The sequence below is a fragment of the Eptesicus fuscus genome, chromosome 2 (genome assembly GCF_027574615.1).
Source record: "Eptesicus fuscus isolate TK198812 chromosome 2, DD_ASM_mEF_20220401, whole genome shotgun sequence".
NCBI lineage: Eukaryota > Metazoa > Chordata > Mammalia > Chiroptera > Vespertilionidae > Eptesicus > Eptesicus fuscus.
The window spans coordinates 14,607,720-14,616,111 of record NC_072474.1 but is presented as its reverse complement, the minus strand read 5'-3'; the positions used below and the strand labels follow the sequence as shown (position 1 = coordinate 14,616,111).

Sequence of the window (8,392 nt, the reverse complement as noted above, 5' to 3'; positions counted from 1 at the left end):
TTCTCATACAGGTATAATGTACTCTGTTGTAAAGTTGTAGCAAATTATCCTGTAGAGAGACCTCGAGGAAAACAAAGAGGTGTCCTGGCTGAAGGGCTCTCTATCCTTCAGGTTGGCCTGAGCCAACTAAGAGTCTTCCTGCCATCTTTTCCTGATCCAGTTTTTTGTGTGATCCTGCTCCTCTTTTTCCATCCTCTCAGCCCTCCCTCCCCCAACACACAAAGTCACTGTTGCATTTCTAGCTTTAAGAAACTGGCACACAGCCTGGCTGGTGTGGCTCAGTGGTTGAATGACAACCTATGAACCAAGAGGTCACAGTTTGATTCCCGGTCCGGCATGTTCCCTGTTGTGGGCTCGATCCCCAGTAGGGTGCATGTGGGAGGCAGCTGATCAATGATTCTCTCTCATCATTAATGTTTCTGTTTCTTTCTTCCTCTCTTGGCTGGAGACATCAATAAAAATATATTTTAAAAAAGAAACTGGAGCATAGTCAAGCTAAATAGATAATTGTTAAGCAAATTGATAACTGTTTAATGCATAAAAATTTCCAATAACACTTCATTAACCTCTGTATAAAACTCAGAGTATTTACAATGACCTACAACACCCAGGCTGATCTGGTCCCTGTTATTGCTGTGACTTCATTGCTCGGTGTTCTGCCTCTCACTCATTCGGTTACAGCTACAATGGCCTTCAGTTACGAAAACAAGCAAGGTCTACTCCCTTCTCAGACCTTTCCTCTGCTTGGAATGCTCTTTTTTTCCAGTTTTTACCTGCCTTCTAAGTCTGTTCAATGAACTCTTCCTACTCCTCATCCCCTAGTTCAGATGTCTATTTATTGTTACATTACAAACCACCTCAAAATTAGTGGTATACGCGGCAGTGATTTGTTACTTAAGACAATGCTCAGGTGGGATGGATGGTTCTTCCCCGCCTGGGAGTGACAGCATCCAGCTGGAAGCTCTGCGGGCTCATCTTGGCTCTCTTCTACATCGCCTCTCTCTCTACGTGATGACTTTATCTTCAAGATGGACAGAGGGGAGGGGGTGCAGGGGGGCATAGGGGATAAGAAATGGGGACATCTGTAATAGTGTCAACAATAAAAATAAAGTAAAAAAAAAAAAAAAAAAGGATTTCCCAAACAGAAGCTGCCAGGTTTCTTAAGGGCTAGTCCTGGAGCTGGTGCTGCTGCTTATTCTATTACTCAAATCTAGTTATGAGACGAGGTCAGATTCAAGGAGAGGGAAAATAGAACCCCCCCACTCTCTTTACTGTTTTTTACTGATTTGAGAGAGAGAGGAAGGGAGAAGCAGAGAGAGAGAGAGAGAGAGAGAGAGAGAGAGAGAGAGAGAGAGAGAGAGACATCAATATGAGAGATAAACATCAATCAGTTGCCTCCTGCATGCCCCCTATTGGGGACTGGGCCCAAAACCCGGGCATGTGCCCTGACCCAGAATTGAAACAGAGACTGCTTTGCATAGGACGGAAGTGTCCTGAAACATATCATGAGACCTTTATGAATTATTAAAAAGAAAACAATAATGTTATCATTCGTTCATGTCAAGGATAATAAAATTGTAGTACAAATTCAGAGCATCTCAGTTCAACCAACTGAGCCATACTGGCCTGGGCTGGACCCATCTCTCTCTCTTTTTTTTTTTTTCTTCCTGCCGCAGGTTTATTTGTACAAACAGCACAGGACGGCACCAGCGCCACGCAGACAGCAGCCCAGGGGCCCCACCAGTCCTTCCGTCCTCACCTCGGCAGACAGAGGCCTCTACTGTGGAGCCTTCGTGGGGGCCTGGGCACCTTTGGGAGCGGGAGCCTGGGCCGCTTTGGGAGCCTGAGCTGCAGCCGCACCCGCAGCCTGGGGCTTGGCTTCCGCCTTGGCCTTGGCCTTTGGCCGGCAGAGCCTGAGCCCCTGGGCAATGCGGCACGAGCGCGTTTCCCAAGCTTGGGGTGAGCGATGTAGGCAAGTCGACTGAGCTTGCGGCTGCAGCCCTTTGGGATGTTGGGCCTGGGCTCCTTGGGCTTGACCAGGGCCTTGATGGCCTCAGCGCGTGCGCTCATGGCCTTGGCGTTGTTGGCCTGCATCTTCTTCAGGCCCTTCTTCTTGTGCTTCTTGGCAAAGCGCATGTTGCTCAGGAACTTGGGGTCTACCCCCTTAAGAGATTCGTATCTTTGTGACCGGGGTTTCTTGATGCCATTTCTGTGCCATTTTCGGGACTGGTTGTGCGTGGTGTGGTTCTTGGATTTGGCCATCTTTGCACAGAAGCCCGCGGCTCCGAAGCGCCAGGGACCGGAAGAGAAAGAGCTGGACCCGTCTCTTAAGGAGAGGAGTAGAATGTGAATATACAGAGAGGAAGAACTGGTGATAGCCATCTTTGAGAACTATCTACTACATTGCTTCTTCCTCGTTTTATTTTCTCTTAAGCTCTTATTATTCTACTTAGAAGCCTGATGCACGAAATTTGTGCAAGAGTAGGCATTTCTTACCCCAGCTCCCGGCACCGCCTTCCCTCTGGCACCCAGGACTCAGGCTTCCCTCTGCCCACCTGCAGGCACCTGTGACTCAGGCTTCCCTCACAGCCCCGGCTTCATCCAGAAGGATGTCTGGTCTAATTACCATATCATGCTTTTATTATTATAGATATTTATCTCATTTATTATCTGTCTCTTACATTGGATGTACACTTTTAAAAGTATGGGATTTTTTGTCCATCTTATTCATTGCTGCATACCCCCAAAATACTGCCTGCCACATAGTAGATGCTCATATATTTTTTGAAATACCGTATTTTCTGGAGTATTAGATGACTTTTTAACCCAGGAAAATCTTCTATACGCCCAGTCGTCTTATACGCTGGTAAATACGGTAAATGTTTATCCTTCTAACTGTTGTGATACCTTTCCTGCTCTCTCTACTGGGTCACTTAGCATCTACATGGTCCCTCACGGCTGATTTGAACATAGGGTATTAATATATACTTATATATATTTAACTTCTTATCTGAGCCCACTTATTCTGTTTCTTTAGTAGCTAACTCTGGCATGGTCATATTCTTCACCTGCTCTGAGTCTTTTGATATCGACTGACCATGAAGAATTTGATGCCAAATTGACTGGCTGGGCTTGTGCCCACTTCAGACTGCTTTTGGTCTGCCTTGTCCTTATATATTCCTGAGTGCCTACCATAAAGACTGACCTTTCCATTATCTAAGAAACTGGGAAAGTGACATTTTCTCCTATGTGTTGGGATCCCAACACATAGGAGAAAATATCATATACAGTATATGACATGGGAAGGAAAATTGAAATAACAGACACATATATTAGATTTAGCATCCTGACAAAGTATATAAATATCCAATACTGAGGGTTCATATGGTATCTAAGGGCAAGTAGATACTTGTCAAATAAAAATATACTTGTCAAATAAAAAAGAGGTATTAAATTTAAAAACACATGTTTAGACTATTAGACAACCAAAGGCTGACGTAAAACTGTCTATATTTATTGATCTGTGCCTTTTCTTTCTTTACTTCATTCCGATGTAATTTCTTCTTTTTTGTTTTGTTCATGCTTTCTTTTAAGTTATAAAAGTTTATTGTTAAAAATGTACAGTTACTTTATCTCAATTTCTATCTCTAAGTTCCAGCTTTCCAATGATACTTGATATGTGAGTAGATGATTACTTCAACTCTGATTTTATTTGGCCTAAAGTTTCCTGGTGGAATCTTTATTGCAGGGAAATCTTCTGTTGCTTTCATACAATACTAGAGGCCCGGTGCACGAAATTTGTGCATGGGGGGGGCAGGGGTAGGGGGTATCCCTCAGCCCAGCCTGCACCCTCTCCAATCTGGGACCGCTCGAGGGATGTCCGACTGCCCGTTTAGGCCCGATCCGGGCCTAAACGGGCAGTCGGACATCCTTCTCACAATCCAGGATTGCTGGCTCCCAACTTCTCACCTGCCTGCCTTCCTGATTGTCCCTAACTGCTTCTGCCTGCCAGCCTGATCACCCCCTAACCACTCCCCTGCCAGCCTGATTGATGCCTAACTGCTCCTCTGCCAGCGTGTTTGCCCCTAACTGCCCTCCCCTTTAGGCCTGGTCACCCCTAACTGCCCTCCCCTGCAGGCCTGGTGCCCCCCAACTGCTCTCCGCTGCAGGCCTGGGTCCCACCCAACTGCCCTTCCCTGCAGGCCCAGTCACCTCCAACTTCCCTCCTCTGCTGGCCTGTTCAGCCCTAACTGCCCTCCCCTGCAGGCTTGATTGCCCCCAACTGCCCTCTCTTGCAAGCCTGGTCCCTCCAAACTGCCCTCCCCTGCTGGCCATCTTGTGCTGGCCATCTTGTGTCCACATGGGGGCAGGATCTTTGACCACATGGGGGCAGCCATCTTGTGTGTTGGAGTGATGGTCAAACTGCATATTACTCTTTTATTAGATAGGATAGAGGCCTGGTGCATGGGTGGGGGCTAGCTGCTTTGCCCTGGAGGGTAGCCTGGATCAGGGTGGGGGTTCCCTTGGGGTGTGGGGCCTGGGTAAAGGGCCTGTGGTGGTTTTCAGGCCGGCCATGACCCCTGGTGACCCAAGCAGAGGTCCTGGTATCTGGAATTTATTTACCTTCTACAATTGAAACTTTGTAGCCTGGAGCGGAGGCCTAGGCCAGCCAGGGCTGCAGAAGCTTTGCTTCCTACATTGCCAGGGAAAACCCAAGCCTCCCGCTCTTTCCAGCTCAGTGGCTGCCGCCATTTCTGTTGGGATTTATTTATCTTCTATAATTGAAACTTTGTAACCTTGAGTGGAGGTTTAGGCCTGCAACAGCAGGCGGAAAGCTTGGCTTCCTTTGTTACCGGGGAAACTCAAGCCTCCCTCCTGCTCTCTGTGGCTGTAGCCATCTTGGTTGGGTTTATTTGCATATTTTCTCCTGATTGGCTGGTGGGCGTGGCTTGTGGGTGTAGCAGAGTTAGGGTCAATTTGCATATTACTCTTTTATTAGGTAGGATTGTGTTAGAGATAGAATTAACCATATAATATGCCTGTATCATAATATCATTGATTTTAGAAACCACATACACAAATAAGCCTATTTTTTTAACAGTCACACTCCATGTAGTAATAAAAGACATTAGGGTGATATATGAAAATCATATTAATGGATGGTTTCATCAAATATCTGTAGTTGGAAATTGCAAATGAATTCAGTGATTGCTACATACTAGTAATTAGTTGTGCAGAATGAAAAACAGTTATTATTTGTTTATTTGGTTCTGTTTAAGCAAGTAGAAATCTCACAGCATGGGATTATTGCTGGTAGGATTTGCTGGATGAACTTCTAAAAAAAGGGAGAAGGAGGAATGTAAAACATATAAAGAGAAATATTTAACTAGTATATTCACAGGAAAAGCGGAGACAGAAGGTGGACGTGTCCTGAAACATATCATGAGACCTTTATGAATTATTGAAAAGAAACCGTAATGTTATCACCCTTTCATGCCAAGGATAATAAAATTATAGTACAAATTCAGAGCATCTTTAAATTCTGGAGGATAGTGCAGGCAGAGTATGATCATAAAATTGATTGTTTCTCTGAAATAAAATTAGTAGATACAGGCAATTCAGTAGGTAACAGCATTTAATCACTTTTTTTTTCTAAATAAGTACATATCTCTACCCATTTATTTCTAGGAAGATAATTGAAAACCTTGCTCACAAGTCAAAGCAGGAGGCAAGCATCCTCCACCAGAGCAATTTTAAACAATGCTTTTTTATCATCTCCCAAGCTTAATTTAAGGAATCCAACCATGGGACAAGAAGGCTGGAGTTTTTAGTCTATTTTTACTCTTAAATTTTGTGCATTGAAAACTAGCATCCCAATGAGAATTTTGGTCAAAATTGTGGTCATAAAACAAAGAAGACATTCTGTGGTATGTTGAGCATTCTTTTGGCCTAAACATGCCTAATGCCTGGTGGCAAAGACCCACTGAAGTGCAGACTCAATTATGTGTCCTCCCTGGGGCACAGTTCCAGTTTGAGCATTTTTTAATTATGACAACAAGTGATCTCAGATTTGGAGAAATCAGGAGAAAGGAGGAACATTGGTCCAAGAGTGTGTACTGCAGAAAAGGGCCCTAGCAGTCAGGGAGAACACACATTCACAACCATTTTTGATATCCAAATATATACATATGGCACTCTTGAGACACTCAGAGAGAGGAAGAATGCTTCCTCCCCCCAAAAAAGAAACTGTGAAATAACAGAAATGAGTTTTATGATTTTTGAATAAAAATAGACTTAAAGAGATTTTATACAAATACAGTTTGTTGTTAGCAATAATATATGATGCTTTTATCATTCTATGGCTGGTTCATTTTTGCCATAGAAATATTAATTTAACCTAAATATTTATTTTATTTTCTAATTATAAGTTAAATTCTTGTCATGAGCAATTTATAAAATTTGGAACACATAAAGAAAATAACAATGATGTTTAAAAATTAAATATGGAGATAATAGCTCTTAATATTTTAGTTTATTTTTTCCAATATTTTTGAGCACACACGTACTTGCATAGTTAAGATTATACTGTTTACATATTTTTAGTTCTTGCATTTAAAAAATATATTGTTATTGATTTCTGAGAAGGGAGAGATAGATAAAGCATCAATGATGAGGATCATTGATTGGCTGCTTTCTGTACGCCCCCTACTGGGGATTGAGCCCACAACCCAAGCATGTGCCCAGACCAGGATAAAAACTGTGACCTCCTGTTTCATAGGTTGATGCTTAACCACTGAGCTCTTGCATAGTTTTTATTAGTGACACTTTGAAAAAAATTTATTAAATGTATTGGGGTCACATCCTATATAATAAAACCCTAATATGCAAATCGACTGAATGGTGGAATGACTAGTCGCTATGATGTGCACTGACCACCAAGGGGCAGACGCTCAATGCAGAAGCTGCCGCCTGGTGGTCAGTGTGCTCCTGCAGGGGGAGTGCCACTCAGCTAGAAGCTGGACTCACAGCTGGTGAGCACAGGGGTGGTGGCAGGAGCCTCTCCCACCTCTGCAGCAGCACTAAGGACCCCTCAGCAGGCAGACATCCCCCAAGGGGTCCCAGACTGTGAGAGGGCACAGGTCGGGCTGAGGGACCTCCCCCATCTCCCTCACACACAGTGCACAAATGTCACTCACCAGGCCTCTAGTTGGTTAATAAAATTATATAGGTTTCTGTCCTGTCTGGGTGGCTCAGTTGGTTGGCGCATCATCCTCTACTCCAAAAGTAGATTCCCAGTCAAGGTACAATGCTAGGTTGTGGGTTCGATCCCTGGTCAGGGTGTGTATAGGAGACAACCAATTGATGTATCTCTTTCACATCAATGTTGTTTTTTTTTTTTCTCTATCTCCACCATCCTCTCTCTAAAAATCAATTAAAAATCATATTCTCAAGTGAAGATTTAAAAAATTATATAGGGTTCAATTGTATAATTGTATAGTACATCAACTGTATAACATTGTGTGTTCACCACTCTTTTTTGAAAGTTGTCTCTTTTTTGTCACCATATATTTGATCCCTTTTACCCTTTTCTACCTTTCCTCTCATTTTTCTCTGGTAACCAACATACTGTTGTTTGTAACTATGACTTCTTGTTTATTTGTTCATTTGCTACTTTCAGTTTTATATCCCATATATGAGTAAAATAATATGATCTTGACTTTTTCATCTGAGTTATTTTTCTTAGCATACTATCTAATAAAGAGGGAATATGCTAGTTGACCATTACACCCTCACAAAGATGGCGGCACCTACAGCCAATAAGGAGGGAATTTGCTAATTGATTGCCTCGCCCTCAAACTTGGCAACGCCCAGTCCCCTCAGCCCCGCCAGGGCAGCAGGCACACAGCATGACTGGGTTCGCCCCCAGGCAGGCCCAGCTGCTCTGTGCACCTGCCTCCAGAGTCCCCCAGTCCCCTCAGCCCCCCGAGGCGCAGGCAAGCCTTGGATGCCAGCTGCCCAGCTGCCCAGGGCTGGCCTGAAGTGCAGGCAAGCCTCAGATGGTGGCTGCCCAACCACCCAGGGCTGCCTGAGGCTCAGGTAACCAGGGCCAGCCAAGGCTTGTGCTGCCGGCAGTGGCAGCAGCAGAGGTGTGATGGGGGCGTCGCCTTCCCTTGATCACCGGGTAATCTCCTGCCCCTGAGGGCTCCCAGACTGTGAGAGGGGGCAGGCCGGGCTGAGGGACCCCCTGCTCCAGTACATGAATTTTCATGCACTGGACCTCTAGTGATATTATCAAGATCCATCTATGTTGTAACAAATGGCAGTACTTCATCTTTTCTTATTGCTCAGTAGTATTCCATTGTGTATATGTTCCACATCTTTTTTATCCAAT

General features: G+C 44.3%; 1 pseudogene; it reads right to left on the bottom strand.

The window, feature by feature from the left end:
- Positions 1-1,751: 1,751 nt before the first annotated feature.
- On the bottom strand, positions 1,752-2,305 carry LOC129150620 (60S ribosomal protein L29-like; annotated as a pseudogene).
- Positions 2,306-8,392: the final 6,087 nt, after the last annotated feature.